The following is a 15665-nucleotide window of genomic DNA, read 5'->3' as shown; positions in this document are numbered from 1 at the left end:
AATTCTCTGAGTGCTACAGGTCAAGGAGGGGGTTCTTGCCATGCTACAGTATCTTGGCTCGTTGGTCTAGGGGTATGATTCTCGCTTCGGGTGTGAGAGGTCCCGGGTTCAACTCCCGGACGAGCCCTTGTTTTGGACACCAGCCTTCCTCAGCTGGGGTGCATGGCCTCAGTCCAGTGGGACCAGGGCCAGGGTGGTGGGAGGGCATCGGTGCCTGTTGCAACATGGATGGGCAGAGTGTTTGCAGTGGGCATGTCCCCATGGTGAGGATATCCATCCTGTGGCAATAGGGATAGCTGAGTGCAGCCCCTGAATGTCCGTTTTTGGGGCAGAGCAGGGTGAGTGATAGGCAGTGGAGCAGCAGTGGGGGGTGAGGGGAGTTGGCCAGGCCCCCACCCCTTCCCAAGCACGGGGGATGTAGCTCAGTGGGAGAGCGCTTGCTTTGCATGTAAGAGGCCCTGGGTTCAACCCCCAGCATCTCCATGTTCTTTTGACTCCCTGGACTCCCCTGCCGGCTGCGGGACTGGCAGAGCCCCCAAAGCCCCCTAGAAGAGCTCTGGGACTGCCTGTGAGCATGGCTGGCCTGGGGATGCTTCCTGGCACCTGTAGACTGATGTGAGGAAATGCCTACTCCCCTGCCTAGACCAATGCCAAACTGTGGAGCTGACACCCAGCGCAGCTTCTATCCCTGCCCCAGCTCTGTCTGCCCTGCCAGCACAAGTACAAGGGAGAGCACAGAGTTCCCCACACCGTAGAGCTGCTGATGCTGGGGGGTTGGGTACCTCCCCAGTGAAGGTCCACCCTTGTCAGCTGGCATGGCTGGAGAGTGCTGCAGAGCTGTGTTTCATCCTTGGCGTTTTAGCCTCCCTGCTGGGTGGCAACGGCTGAGCATGGTTTGGTCCTCTACCAAGGTTCTCTTCCCAGTGCTGGTGTCAGGCCAGGCCAGGAGGAGGTAAATGGAGCTGGGTGAGAACTGGGTGTCACCAGCACCTGCTGCACTGGGGAGCTGCTCCTGGCTGCTCTCTCCCTCAGTGTGTCTCATGCACCTCTCAAAAACTGGAGAATTTGGGGGTGCCTGGGCCCTCAGAGGTTACACTGAGGTTGTTTGCGTTGGGCTTGGGCAATCATGGGTGAGCCAGGCAGGTAGGTGATGCTGTGGGGACCCTCAGGATGCTCAGGTGAGGAGCCAGAGAGAGAGCTGAGACAGAGGAAGTCACCTCAGGGCAGTACGGGGACTGGGAGAAGCTGGCAGGGCTCTGCTGGGGAAAGAGGAGGGGGCAGCATGTTCCTGCAGGGGCTGGGACCCCAAAACCCAGCTGGTGCTTGTGGGGAAGGTGTTGGGCTCCCTGTGCCAGGAGCCTGGGTCAGTCAGCAATGGGGGTGCTCCCAGATAGAGAGGGTTTGGGGGATGGAGTACCCCAGACCAGGGGCAGCGGTGTGGGGCATGGGGGGAGGGGGTGGGCAGAGGGTCAGGTGTGTTGGGGGGCACCCCATGGCAGAGGGCAGGTGGGTGCCATGGCTCAGCTGGTTAAAGTGCCTGCCTAGTAAGCAGGACGTCCTTGGTTCAACTCCCAACGGTGCCTGGGCTTGGGGGCTGTTTTTCCTCCCTGCCCCAAGCTGGGGGCACTGCTGGGGGTTTCTTCTGTCGTGCCCTGTTGGAGCCTCCCCCACCCCTCAGTCCCACCAACCCCACTTGGTCAAAGGAGTTTCCTTCTGACCCCTTTCCCTGGGCAGCTCACACTGGAGAGATGACCCAAACTATCTCCAGACCTGAGGGGATTTGGGAAATAAAGCGGTATATGCTGGCTGGACCCTCATTAATTTGCACAACTGCTGCTGAATCCAGTAGGAAAACCCTCTGCACACGTGTTGAGGGTGGGCACATGGCTGGTGGTGTGGGCATGACGGAAACCTACAACAAAGCACCCACTTTTATGGCAAAAATAAATGCCATACTCTGAATAGAGGGACTGAAGGGATCATGGAGAGGGGCAAACACCTTCTTGCTGCCCTGCAATGTACAGGTGGGCAGCTGGCTGCCGTGGCCAAGCAGATGGGCTGCCAGGGCCCAGCCCAGCTCCCCATAGGATACCTGGAAGGACAAGCCACTGGTTTGCAGCCTTTGGTTAAAAAGGGGGAAAAAAACCCTAAAAACCAGCTTGGAACAGAGATGAGGTGCCTGAGTGGTGAAGGTGATGGACCACTAATCCATTGTGCTCTGCACATGTGGGTTTGAATCCCTCCCTCATCAGGATTCTGAGGCACTCTCACTAAAGGGGAGGCTTTCAGCCCCCAGTGTGGCCAGCCTTCTCTTGTCTCTCTCTGTTTTGCTTGTTTGCATTAAATACATGTCTGCCTCTGGACTGCTGCTGCCACTTGCCAAACCTGCTCAGGGACCTGTGCGGCATGCCGGGCCCCATGCTCCTCTGCAGGAGCAGGGTACTGTGCCCCATTCCCTGAGCCCTCCTGCCAGCCAACTATGTCTTCTCCGGGAGGCAAAGCACCAAACCATAGGCAGGGAAGGTCAGCAACAGGCTGGCCAGGCAGCAATATGAGCACACCCTGACCCTAGGCATTGCTTTTTCCCTCTTCTACTCTGTCAGCCAATTTATTCCTTCCTGCATCTCACACACAAATTCTGGACGTCCCTGTCATGGCAATAGGAGCCAAAAGCCAACCCTGGACAAAGCTGTGCCTTGCTGAGACATTGCCAGGTCCTAGAGGTGCTTTCTTGAGGATGGCATAGCTGCTGTGCGGTGGAAGCTCCCTCCTGTGCCTGCAGCAGTGCTTGCAGTGGAGGTTCCCATGGCAGGAGAGTTGGAACAAGATGATCTTTAAGGTCCCTTCCAACCCAAACCATTCTATGATTCTATGACTCTATGATTCCTGGGTGAGCTACTGCAAGATGAAGGGGAAAGAGGTAAAAAGACCTGCCTGCTGGGAGGTTTTTAACTGCTGTAATCCCAGTGATCTTGCAGAGAGGGAAGCCTTGCATTTCTCAGAGCATGTCTGTGCTTCGATGCAGCTGGGGAAACATGTTGTGCCAGTCTTGCAGGTGTCTTCCCAGCTTCTGCTCCTTCTTTCCATGGATGAGGATGTGGCCGAGCAACGCTGTGGCTTGGAGGCAAGGCAAGGACTCTCAAGCTTAGCTGCCCACACTTCAAGACTTGCACTGGCTTTTTGACCTTCCCTGGGGCCGCATTTCCTTCCCATGACTTCGGGAGATGCCCCTGGGAACCAGCTGGGAGACGCTTCCCTCTCCTGGGCCAGAAATGGCGATCGGGCTGCAGGGAAACATCGGCCCCAGCCCTTCCTGCTGCTGTGGGACGCTGTGGTGCTTGGCCAGATCTGCTGCCCTGGGAAAGGGAGATGTCTATGCCTGGACAGCCAGGCACCCTGAATGAGGGATGCAGGAGATTTCCTTGGGAAAAGACATGGGTTACAGCCCCAGAGAAACACCAGCTTGCAGGTGGAGATGGTGAAACGAGAAGGGGTGGTGGGTGCAGGCTCCTCCTTGAGTAGTGGTGCATGCCACAGGGGCTGCTGCAGCAGGATCAGACCTGAGGGGTTGCAGGGCAGAGGCAGCCAGGAGAGGAGACAAGCTGACTCCTTTCAACCCTGCTGGACTCTGTCCACGCTGGCACATGCCTGCCTCTGCCCTGGAGTGTGATGATGTGGCCTCCTGGGGGACATGTGCCAACCTCTGTGACGATGTGGAGCATCAGCCCACCCAGGGACTCAACAATTATAGGAGACGTGGCGGCATGAAACTGGATCATCTGCAGCCCCAGGGTGGCACATAGCAGCTGGAGCCTGGCTTTCCCCAGCGGCACCAGCCGGGCTCTATTCTCCAGGCTGCACACAGTGGCCCTGAAGCACCCCCTCGAGTCTGCCCCGGCAAGGACACAGGCAGCCAAGGATGCTCTGTGGCTACAGTGGAAGGGCAGCCATCCGGGTCTGCATCAAGATGCTGCCTCCTGTCACTGGGGTGTCCCGCTTGCCCAGCAGCTGCCCAGGAGTGGTCCTTCTATGTCATGCTGCTGTCAGGTCCGGTGTGGGCCAGCAGCAAGCCCTGGGTGAGACCGCTGGATGCAGGTGTTCCTTGGAGACGGGATGCAGTGGGTCTGTTGCTGCTCTAAAATGTGCCTTTGCCTTTGGCTTTCAGAAGAAATTCTGGGGCCTGGGCAAGCTTCCACCCTCCAGCCTTAGATGTCTTAGAGACATCTAGCCCTTGAGTTGTTGGAAATCAAAATGGAGAGCAGTGAAACTGGAGCTGTAAAGTGTTGCTGGGGCTGGTGATGCAAAGGGAAACACAGCGAGTATTGGTCCAGGACCATGTTTTTTCTCATGCACTGATCTACAGGAAGAACCAAGGCTTAGACAACCACACATCCTAGATCCAGGACATGCAGAAGTTAAGAAAATGGGTCTGACATGTTTGTTTTGGTGAAATTTTCTTGGTTTTGTGGTTCCTCCAGAAAAAGCCATGTCTTAAGTAGAAAGTGTTCATTCCCCAAAGTAAATATGGGTCAGAGAAAACAGACCTTGGCTTTCTCTCAAATACCTGCATTTGCAGGCAGACCTCTTTCCCATATGGTTTTCCTTTGTTTTAATCTCATTAATTACACAAATCTGATTATTTTAACTTCCTGACATGTGCCTTTTGTTTCCCTTGTCCCCTTCTCAGGCAAAGGACTTGTTTCAGTACACAGATCCACTCACATTCAGCAACATGCCCTCTCTAATTGCTCCTGTGCATTTATTTCAAGCATTGCTGCATCTGTGGATATTCTTCTGGGACCAATGGTTCAATGTGAGCAGGACCTCAAGTACTTAAACTGGGCTGCAAAACTGAAACACACATTGAGGCTGCAAATCAGAACATCCTAGCCTGTGTCTGGAAACCTGGAAGGGAGTCCCCCAGGACGGGCTGTTTTCCCTGGGATCACAGGAGTGCACAGAGGCACAAAAAAAAGATAGAAAATGATTAGTGAAGGGGAAGAAACCCTGGCTGGCAGAAGAAGAGTTTAATTCTTAGGCTGTGGGTCCAAGGTGCACCTGTGGCATCATTTTGTTCTTCAAGAGGGGTTCAAAAACCAGGAAGGTAAAGCTAAAATAAAGCCTCATCTTTTCTTACTTATCAAACTGCCATTTAGGAGATTGTGATGAACCCACAGCTCCTACTTTACTCCAGCAGGCTGGAAGGTTGTTTCTGGCTGCACCTTGGAAAAGCTGATTTCCTCTTTCTCCTTCCAGAATTATTTTAAAAATAGCTGGGCTTGATGCCAGTCCCTCCGAAAGGCTTTTTTGCCCTGGCAGGCAGGGCAGGAAGGAGTCACTAGGGACAATTTAGAGCTATCAACTGTGGCTCTACAAGGCCAAGTCACCCCAGGAACTAAAATAACCCCAGAAGCCCTACAAGGCATATCTTTAACAGTAATGCTGACAAACCCCAGCTCCACACATGCATAGTACATGTGCCCTGGTACTACCATGGTTCATTCCAGGGCAGAAGATATTTGTGCCTTCATCTGGGCTCTGCCAGCATGAAATGAAAAGTCTTCCTCAAACTTTCCTTGCCCCTAGAGCCTGATGGCTCATTCCCTTGCTTGGGACCATGTCAGCAAGTCCCTCTCCCCAATGTGCAAGTGATTCATGTTTAAGTGCAGGTTGGAACTTTTGCGACTCCTTGGCTGTTTAGCAGCTAACAGGCTTTCAGCAGAACAATCTGGTGTCATGCTGCAGCCTGTAATTATAAATGTCTTGATGATGTCAGTCCATCACAAGGAAGCATAGCTGTGAACTGCTGGCTCACCGCTGTTAGCATTACCTAAGAGCAGGACGGAAAGGCTCTTGGACTCGGAAATCAGCTCACTGCACAAAATTAGTAAGTTTTGGTGTGTGTCACTTTCAAGGGGTGGACTCCAAAGCCCATGGTTACTTTGCTTTTAAAATTTGATGTGCCTTCCAAGCAGAATTCATACTCCAGACATGAGGAATAAAAACAAAAAAAAGGCAGAATCCTCTAAGTGGATCCAAAAGCATAACAGTTTGGTCATGCTGGGCTAGCTTAAGTCCCCATGTCTGTGTCTTTAGTACCTGGGCAGATGGGGCAGGAGAAATGGCCCGCTGGCATTTTTTTCCCCAGTCGTGCATGGTCCCCCAGTGCCCTCAGCCCTACAGCCCCCCTTGGTTTTCCTGCCACCGATGAGACTGCTGTCTCAGGGTTTACCTTCAGATGTGTGTTTCTTGTGTTCAGTCTAAATTCCTGAGCTCACCTCAGGTGCACTGAGGAACTGAATTGGTTGTGCTCAGAGGAAGGTGGGTAGTGATGCGCCTGCCCTAAATTTTGCTAAAAGCCTCTCCTGCCTCATGGTATAACATCTAAAATGTACTTTGGCCTTAGGAAGCAAGGTAATTAATGCCTGTAGTCTGAATCATTTCAATCTTACTCAGTACTAAATGGAAGCAAAACATGACAGATGAAAGAGGGAACTCTCTAGTCAGCCGGGGGAGATTTCCAGGAGAAAACTGCTGGTTGTTCGGGAGTTTCAGGTGGAAGGTATGTACCTGCTCCCCCAGGGGCTGGGGCTCTCTATAAAACCCTGACGTGGCACCCGGCCCCACCACCTGCTCCCAGCCACTGCCACTGCCTCCACTGCCTGGGTAAGTCGAGATGGGCTCTATCTCCTTCTGCACACTGAGCTGTTGCTTTTGTCCATGCCTTGTGCTTGGTCCTCCACAAGAGCTCAAGGTTTGTTACCAGACTCCTTTCTGCCTGTGGAGGATGTTGGGGAAGGGTTTATTTCTGTTGCAAAATGAGGAGTTCAAAGTGAAAGGGATTGCAGGGTCCATAACCACATAGCTGGGTGCATCCTGCATGGTTTTTGTTGCTGAAGAAAAAGAAAAGAACAACACATGTCCAGGTTGCAGGGATTGATGTGTTCCTGTTTGCACAAGGGCAGCAAAGGTCTCTTATACTTGGGATGGGGTAGCTCAGCTCACGTTAAGTCCGGCTCGCCCACATTGTATTGATTTAAGTGGGTTTTGCTACAACTAGATGCGACTCAGTGAACATTTGACTTGATGAAGGCTTGCCACTAGCTTGAGGGCAGGCAGCATTCAGAAGTGGTTCTGCTCTCAGTGTTTTCAGCATTTCATGCCTCCAGCTTCCTCAGATGTGGAGCTCAAGCCAAACTCCTCGCTTTCTCCTGAGTGGCTTATGGGGTGAGGGAAGGGGGAAGCTGGCTCCTGCCCATTTGGAAAGCCTTCCTTTGTGGTTTCTAAACCATCCAAACTCACCCTCTAGCTAGCTCTCCTGCACCTTTTAATATGGGAGCTACAAAATGAGGACTCATCAGGGATGGACCAGCCTGCTGCTGATCCTCTGCCTTGCATTTACACCCTGGCTCTGACTTTCAGGTGTACTCCTCGCTGAGTGATGTCCTGCTACGACCTGTGCCTGCCTTCCTCCTGTGGTCCCCGGCCACTGGCCACCAGCTGCAACCAGCCTTGCTTCCGCCGCTGCGGGGACTCCACTGCTGTCATCCAGCCCCCCACTGTCGTGGTCACCCTGCCTGGGCCCATCCTCAGCTCCTACCCGCAAAACACGACGGTGGGGTCCACGGCATCGGCATCAGTTGGGAGCTACCTCCGGTGCTGTGGGGTCCCCGTGGCCTCTGGTGGTCCCCGGGGGCTGGGGAAGGTGGGACTGCTGTGCTTGGGTAGCAGGCTGTAGGGGTGTCCCCAGCGGTCACCTATTCCCACTGATGTCAGCAGAGCAGCTGCATCAGGAAAGAAAAACAAAGCACAGGACCAAGACTGGGGAAGAGGACTAAGGAAATGCCCGTGGGTTTCCCAGCTGTAGGGGGCACCCTCAGTCCCTCCAGCAGTAAGGGAACCATGTGAGCTTGTCACTCAAGACCATGCCTCTGTATGCCTTTTTCTCTCTAAGCCCTTCTTTCCACGTAGGTGTCACACCCTGCGGTGCTACACAGCATTTGCTACAGGCTGGGCAAAAATGCTTATAGTGGGCTGTAGACAGAAGGTGATAGTCATGGGGTGGTGGGGCAGAGGAAAACCTTGTAGGGATTGTCTTGTCCTGGAGTGGGGTATATCCATTTCTTTACCAAGCACTGGAAATGCACTTCTCATACTCTGAACTGGTTTATTCTCCTTCTCCTCATTAAAGTTATGCTACATCATAGCCCAAGTCTTCTGGTGTTCCTTTTGCCTCTGGTCTGGAGGGGTAACCTGCTCTGGAGGCAACTTGTTGCTACAGGGAGGAGTTTCTTTTTTTTGTCTGAAATGGGACTTTTTCCTGTTCGGCTCCTCACTGAGCTGAAGTAAGTGTATATTTTGCTGTGATCAGCCCACAGGCAACTTAGCCTGGCAACCTCTCCTACTGCCCCATAGCAAGCACCTGCTTAGGGAAGACTTCCCACAGGAGGAGACTTGTTGCCTGTTCCCTCGAGGAGATGGAAACATGAAGGTTTGACATTTCAAAATGGCATTTACCCTGCATTTTGCAGCAATTTTGGGGGGTGAACCAAGGAGGATGGATGTGGGGTCAGTGAAAAAAGGCAGAAGTGTTCTTCCTGGGAGATGGTCCTTTGGATGGTCAACCTACTCCCAACTCACCCAGTGTTTTATGGGTGATGATGAAGAGTAAAAAATTCCTAAGTTATACCAGGGCAAAAACAGACCTCACACATTAGGCTCTTCATTCTTGCTTTTTACAACAGCATGTGGAAAAAGAGGCCTTATACAAATAAGTATGTAATGATTCAAACCCAGATAGCCCAAATGCCAGTGAGGCGCATGAAGTGTCTGCATCTAGCTGTATCTCTTAATGAAACAACAGAAATGTTTTGCTCTGTGCTGCTGCAGGTGCCCATAGACATGCATATGTACAGGCGCCACTGCAACATTTGCTTCAAGTGAGCCCTGTGAATAATGTGACCGGAATACACCCATATCCCGCTGTTAGTATGGCAGCTTGGGGGATGGCATCCCACCCCAGATATGGGTGCACCTTTTCCAGCAGCCCATGCCCACAGTACCATCCCCGGCCCCGTCAGAGAAAGAGGGGTGCCTGCAATGTGAAACAGTGCAGTGTTACCCAGCCTTCCTCTGACACACAGACATTCAGAAGCCCAAATTTGCTGAGACCAGTAACTGAGTGCTGATTGATCAGAAGTGTTATGGGAAGAGGTGTCCTAACATTTTTGAGAGATGCCAAGCATGATGGACACTCAGACCTGTGGTAATGCCATCAGGAAAGATGTATAATCATAATAATAAAGACATGAAGAAGAAACTATAATTTCCCTGTGTGCCACAGATAGAGGGGTGAGAGCAACAGCTGGGCTGGAGCTCAGCAGGGAATTTTGCTCTGCTGCTGAGTGGAGAGACCTGCAGGTCCTGTGCCCATGAGCTGGTCATTTAGAGTAAGACAAAGATAACCCTACGCCTGGCCCCAGCCACAGCACAATGAGCTCCATACTGAGCTTTTCCTAAAGTCCGAGACCCAAGATTTTAGTTGAACACATTAGAGAATAATAGTTTTACAGGGAGAGCATGCAGGTGTGTCTGGGAAAAGATGCCAGGCATTGAATAAAGCATCTTCTTAAGATGCCATATATCGTCAAGCAGAACCTTTTCAGCGGATGGAAGGAGGAATAACAGTGCAACTAAGTCCTCCATAGGTATTGTTTAAATCTTCTTTCATACCTCAAGCATTTTGGTAGCATGCCAATTTGCATAAAGCTTATGAGTGTTTATAATACAGGATTATGCTGAGCTTGAAAGCATGTTGGTCTTCAAAAGCCTTTGACCAAGCTCAACTGGTTTTATTGCTTGGGAGATCTTCACAGAGGCACTCCTAATTTGGGGAAAATTTATGTGGCAATTGCTCAGCAGCCAGAGAAATGGGAGAAGAGAGATGTGGTTTCACATCCTTCTTTCAAGGACTGCTCAGATATTTTTATCTCAGCTCTAGAAATTGTCTGCAGTGATGGGATGCAAAACTCTCTTTAACGCTGCAATGAGGAAAAGCAGTGGCTCTCCAGCAAAAGTTTTGTTAGAAAGCTGGAGGCATCTGGGTCTTGTGCAACTGTCTTCCACTAGTGTACTGCACAGGACAGTCCAGGATGGAGCAGGGAGGCAGAATAATGATGTTCTTATGTGGTTTTTCACTGAATGACTCCGCTGGTGAGGTTGTACAGATATTTTTTCTGAAGAGCCAGTGTCCCAAAGGAGACTAAAATCCACACAGGTCCTTGATTTGGCTTAAAAATTGTGATACCCTAGTGTAGACAGAGTCAGCAAAGTGAGGCCTTTGGTGCCCTGCAGGGATCTCTGTCCCAAGGGACCCGGCACACTGTCTCCCATGGGTGCTGTTACTCCCGTCTGGGAGCCATGCTGTCTTGGCTCCCAGCTCAAGAGCTGCTCTGAATTCATACTGCCACATAAACCCCACAGCCAGTGCTTGCCCAGGGCAGGACCCCACAGACCTGCTGATCAGGCCCTAAAAGATAGGTTTCTGCAAAGACAGGGCAGCCAAAGGCTCTAGTGAGCAACAGGGAACTATGTACCAAGACTGAGATGAAAAATAATGCTTAGTGGGTGAAACGATACACATGGAAGGAAAGAGCTGAGTCCTGGGGTTTGGTCCCAGCGTTGCCTACTTACAGCTTTCAACAGCAGCAGCATAGAAGCATTTCTAAGAAAAGCCTGGAGCTTAGCCCAAATGCAACCCATTAGCCATGCCTGCATCCATTGAGTTTCATGTCCTCCTCACCTCCCATCTTCCCTCACCTGCTCATGTTCTTGGAGGACATCTTCTCCCTGCTGTTACTCAGGATCCTCCTCCTGCAGCTTCCTGCAGGCCCCTATCTCCCTTCATTTTCTTTTTTATCCCTTGCTTTGGTGAACCCAGCTGCACCAGAAAAAATTACAGTGCATTAATTACACCAGCTCAACAGGGAGCAGCTGAAGCACACCAGGGAAGGTGATGGTGGTAGCTTCCTGTTGCAGGATCATATCCACGTGGGTATTTATCTCCTCTTTGGGATGTGTGTAACTAAGGGGACACTCCAGCCTGCACCTCCACATGTGGCAAATGGTCCTTCTCAGATTTCTTTGGCTTCCTCAAGTACATAGAATCATAGAATTCTATGATTCTATGTACTTGAGGAAGCCAACAGAAGCAGCCAGTGAGCATCTCTGATGGTGTGTGGCTTACCACCTCAGGAATGGATGAGGTGGGAAGGAGAGTGAAGTCATGGTTTGAGTTGGAAGAAGTGGAGAAGCATAGAGAGTTTCCATGGAAAACAGAAGATTGGTGTCAATAGCAAGTAACTGGGACTGTCAGGAATGGAAGCCCTGGACAGCATGGGGCTAGTGATTGGGATGGAGGGGACTGGTAGTGGCTGGATGATTGCTGGGTCAACAAGATCTCAGCTCATCAATCTTTGGCCTCTCTGCACATCCAGATGAGAAGATAAAAATCCTGGTGACTCACAGCAGTGGGACAGGATGAAGAGACAGATCCACTGCCAGTGCTTTTGCTGGGTTGCAAAAGCCATATCCCACCCCAGCGCCTGAGCGCAAAGTTGAGGTCAATGCCAGGAGGGCAAGCTGGCCTCAGTGGGCAGCATCCCATGTCCTCCTCACTGGGGCAAGGACTCCTGGCCAGAGCACTTGGCGACACATGTACTGGAGCCAGCCAGTTGGAGAGACTGAGCCCCTGGAGCTGGAGCCTGCAGGCATGGCAGACTGAGATGGTAATTGTTTGCCCGTAAAAATCTCCTTCCTCACCCACCAAAGCCTTGCAACATGGTTTCCCACAAAAGCAGAGTGGACACCTGCTCTTAGGCTTTAGGAAGGGGAGAGAAAGTGGTTGCACAGCTGAGATAAGAGGAAGGAGAGGGCACTACTGAAAGGACATCCCACCCCAGGCACGCATGGACCAACTGTGGGGCAGAGGCTTGCCATGCTTTCTCGGGGAGCCCTCCCTGCCACACAAGAGCTCTGCTCCAGCCTGGGGAGCCAGACAGGCTATGGCTCCGGCAAGGGCTCTGGTTCTTCCCCAGGGCTGAAAATCCCATGAAGTAGGAAAATAACAGGCCACCCACATGTGTGAATCACCAGGGAAAAAAGCACGCAAATCAAAATGCACTGGCATCCTGGTGTGGCCCTCCTGGTACTACCCGTGGGAGTGGGGCTCACAAGTCTTGCACCTTGGCGAGCCTGCAGCCCTGTTGGCTCCACCAGCACCATGCCTCACCCCAGCCCAAATCATCACCAGACACTGCTCCTGGCTGTCCTACACCCCTTTCTCCTCTGAACTTCTCCCCGTGGGGCGGGCAGCTCTCGGGGAGAGACAAGGATGAGCACAATGAAAGTGGAGTCCAAATCCCAATGGTTTACAAGGTCCTGGGAGTGAAATACTCTGGGATTTGAGTTTCAAACTCAAGAATTGTTGAGTTAAATATCCCAGGGCTGTTAATTCATGTTTACTGAGAATCAGGTGTCTGCATGTTTCCCAAAGAGAAGGGTCATCTGGTTATTGCTGCAAAAGGTGACTGTTGTTAGGACTGAATGTATAGGGATGAAGGAGAAGGGCAGCTGTGGGGGGTTATGTGACTTGGAAATCATGCCTGCTCCCCACACCTTCATGATTTGCAGGGGAGAGGAGCCAGTCTCACCTGTGCTGCCCGTGGCGGATTCTTCCTCCTGATTCCCCCGGATCAGCTCATGGAAACCCCATGGTTTGGATGTGCCTCAGGGAGTGAAGCCTTGCTCTGGCACAGGCTGCAATGCGATATAATTAGCATCAGAGGCTCGATGTGGGCAGGCTGTCTGAAAATCAGCTCTTCGCCCTGTTCCCTCTGTGGCTGTTCTGCGTGGATCCCCACCAGTTGGGGCTCTTGCAGCAGCTTGGCTTCCCACCTCGACACAGCTACAGGTAGCCCTACCCTCAGGACTGTGTCCCTGGTCTGCCCCAGAGCCATCCTCCCAGTCCTGTCCCCCATGGCACCTGTGGGACCTCCAGCACCTGAGCCCTACTGACCCCCTAGGTTGGCAGCTCCTGGGGGCTGGAAAAAGGGAATGGCTGGGTGTATTTCCCAGTAACCCAGGACTCATAGCTCCTGTCCTTTGTCCCAAAGCCACACTGGCACCATGGGACAGTGGAGAGGGAGATCATTAGTTCTGGGACCATGTGAAATCACAGAATCACAGAACAGAATTCTAGAGGTGGGAAGGGACCTTCAGAGATCATCTGGTCCAACCCCCCTGCCAAAGCAGGTTCACCTAGAGCAGGTTGGACAGGAATGCATCCAGACAGGTTTTGAACATCTCCAGAAAAGGAGACTCCACCACCTCCCTAGGCAGCCTGTTCCATTGCTCTGGCACCCTCTCAAAGTAAAGAAGTTTTTCCGCATGTTCAGATGGAACTTCCTGTGTTCTGGCTTGTGCCTGTTGCCCCTTGTCCTGTCACCAGGCACCATTGAGAAGAGCCTGACCCCATCTTCTTGACACCCGCCCTTTAGGTATTTATAAGCACTGATGAGGTCCCCTGCCAGTCTTCTCCTCTCCAGGCTAAACACACCCAGGTCTCTCAGCCTTTCCTCATCAGAGGGGTGCTCCATTCCCTCGATAATCTTTGTAGCTCTCCTCTGGACCCTTTCCAGTAGTTGCCTGTCCTTCTTGAACTGAGGGGCCAAGAACTGGACACAGTGCTCCAGATGTGGCCTCACCAGGGCAGAGTAGAGGGGGAGGATGACCTTCCTTGAGTATTTTTGCTGCTGGACCCAAAATTGTGTTACAGTCTGTGATCAGACAGCACCATGACCACACAGCATAAAATCTGCATTTAATTGTGCTAGTACTAATGCACAAAACCTAATGTAGAAAGCTAAATTTTAAGGTAAATATACAAAAGAAAAATAATGAGCAACAGTTTTATTATCACCCTAGTTTTAGAAATGGAAAATTAATAAATCAATGGCTTAAATAACTAACCTCCCTGCAGCCATGTGGGCAGATCACTGCAGGGACAAGAAACAGTTTCCATTCCAGTGTTTTATCCACAGGCCCACTGCACGATTATGGATACTGCTTTCTACCTGCAAGTTTTATACTCTCATTTTTGTAATATATATATTTTTCTGCTGACATGGCTGGACAGGAGAACATGGCTGGCTAGTGACAAGCTACTAGGTAATGTAAAATCGTGCTGAACTAGTGCTGAAGAAAAGTGAGCATGATGCTGGTAAATGGAGGAGTCTTCTCCAATGCTGAGCTACACAAAAACACAAAGTTCAATACATACCAGAAATAGCGATTCCAAAATGCTGAACCAAAACTGATCAGTTGCCAAGGCTGAACACGGAAGAATGCTTCTTCCAGGATCACCAAACTACACAGATCCTCAACCTATCCGGCCAAACAGAGTCTGACTTACAGAGGCATGTGATCACGCATTCCCTGTGCGAACCAGGACTGGCTTGTGGAGGTTTCTGTCAAGAGGTGGGAACTGAAACTGCCAGGCGATTCTGGGAAGAAGCCCACGGTCAACTTACTTGCCAATATTGCTGACAAAGAGGCTACTTGAACAGCAATTGCTTTGATGCTTGTATACAGGGTGGATACATTAGCTTTTTTAAAAAAAGATTATTTTTTTCACATAATAATCAAAGCAGAGGAAACTGTGGTGTTCGTATACAATCACAGAATCATAGAATGATTTGGGTTGGAAGGGACCTTAAAGATCATCGAGTTCCAACCCCCCTGACATGGGCAGGGACACCTTCCATAGGTTATTTAGAGCCCCATTCAGCTTGGCCTTGAACACCTCCACGGATGAGGCACCCACAACCTGTCTAGGCAACCTATTCCAGTGTTTCACCACCCTCAAGCAAGAACATAGTGAGTTCCTCTGGGAAGATGTAAGCTAGCACAGAAGGATGGGATGGGGCTTCGTCTCAAATGGAGTGGAACTAGGCTGCTGGTAAGGAAACCTAAAAACGCTTGAATGAACATGAAACCAGACACTGGAGAAGGCTGATAAGAAGGATGAAGCAGAACTCAAGCAAGCCAAAACAACTACTAGAGATGCGAACAATACAGGAGGAACTGTAGGGGTGGAAATCACTGCCAGGAAACAGGCAGATATATTAAAGATTGTTTTATTCTATTTGATACCCAAGTTGCATTACAACAGGTGGGTCTTGAGGAGTAAACACTATTAAATGTCTACAGATTCAGTTACTAAGTTTTTGGTCTTTTATAAGAATATTCGCCTGATAAATTAGAAGAATCACCCTTTTCTCCCAGGCGGCCTATTACATTAACATAGTTAAGAGTCACTAAGACTATGGAAGAGATGGGAATAAGGCAGACTATGAACAGACCGCTGCAGTGCCAGGAACAAGACTTAATGGCCTAAAACTATGTTCTTGCTGTCCCCACCTCAAAACCAAGGACTTGAAGCTGTGTCCACATCAAGCCCAGGCCACCGACCGGCCTGAGTAGGGATCTTTCACTTCTTCCTCACTGTCCTCACTCTACTCCCTTTCACATAAGTAAATATTAGTTGGAACAGAAATTGAACTCACATCTCGCCTTCCCAGTGAATGCCCTAGCACCTGACATATGGT

General features: G+C 50.9%; 3 non-coding genes across 3 annotated transcripts; all 3 read left to right on the top strand.

Moving 5' to 3' along the window:
- Window positions 1-55: 55 nt before the first annotated feature.
- TRNAP-CGG (transfer RNA proline (anticodon CGG)) lies at window positions 56-127 on the top strand. Its single transcript has one exon. It is a non-coding gene; the product is annotated as a tRNA-Pro (tRNA).
- Window positions 128-411: 284 nt separating this feature from the next.
- Window positions 412-483, top strand: TRNAA-UGC (transfer RNA alanine (anticodon UGC)). The gene has a single exon. It is a non-coding gene; the product is annotated as a tRNA-Ala (tRNA).
- Window positions 484-2169: 1686 nt separating this feature from the next.
- TRNAS-ACU (transfer RNA serine (anticodon ACU)) lies at window positions 2170-2251 on the top strand. The gene has a single exon. It is a non-coding gene; the product is annotated as a tRNA-Ser (tRNA).
- Window positions 2252-15665: the final 13414 nt, after the last annotated feature.

The sequence above is a fragment of the Numenius arquata genome, chromosome 3, assembly GCF_964106895.1.
Source record: "Numenius arquata chromosome 3, bNumArq3.hap1.1, whole genome shotgun sequence".
NCBI classification, from domain to species: Eukaryota; Metazoa; Chordata; class Aves; order Charadriiformes; family Scolopacidae; genus Numenius; species Numenius arquata.
This window is presented reverse-complemented; position numbering and strand designations above follow the sequence as displayed.